Consider the following 818-nt stretch of genomic DNA (forward strand, 5'->3'; position numbering starts at 1 on the left):
AGCTAATACATGCAACATGCCGGGACTGTTGCCCTCGCGGGTAGCTGAACTGGTGCACTTATTAGTTAAACCAATCGCCTCCGGGCGGCTTGAGTTGAAGTCTGGATAAGGACGCAGATCGTATGGTCGCTTGTCGACTGACGACAGATCTTTCAAATGTCTGCCCTATCAACTATTGATGGTAGTGTAGAGGACTACCATGGTTGCGACGGGTAACGGGGAATCAGGGTTCGATTCCGGAGAGGGAGCCTGAGAAATGGCTACCACATCCAAGGAAGGCAGCAGGCGCGTAAATTACCCAATCCCAGTACGGGGAGGTAGTGACGAGAAATAACAATATGGACCTCTCTAACGATGGTCCATAATTGGAATGAGTTGAGTATAAATCCTTCAACAAGGATCAAGTGGAGGGCAAGTCTGGTGCCAGCAGCCGCGGTAATTCCAGCTCCACTAGCGTATATTAAAGTTGTTGCGGTTAAAACGTTCGAAGTTGATTGCCCGTCCAGACACGTGACCGCCACGGGCGCCCGGTTACACGCCGGGGCCGTTCGTGCGCGCGCTCACGGCTGCGACTCACAATGGTGTACTTGGGCGTTACTCTGTGAACGAGTACCGTGCTACCGGTTAACTCCGGCACGGGCTCCTCATGGTGCTCAAGATACTCACATTTACCTTGAACAAATTAGAGTGCTCAAAGCAGGCTAAGACAAAGCGTCCGGCCCCCCCCGTGGGGTTGGCGTTGGCCGAGAATAATCTTGCATGGAATAATGGAATATGACCTCGGTTTATACGATTTCGTTGGTTTGTCAGAAACCTAG

This window comes from Anopheles funestus (assembly GCF_943734845.2).
Source record: "Anopheles funestus chromosome X unlocalized genomic scaffold, idAnoFuneDA-416_04 X_unloc_77, whole genome shotgun sequence".
In the NCBI taxonomy this organism is placed as follows: Eukaryota; Metazoa; Arthropoda; class Insecta; order Diptera; family Culicidae; genus Anopheles; species Anopheles funestus.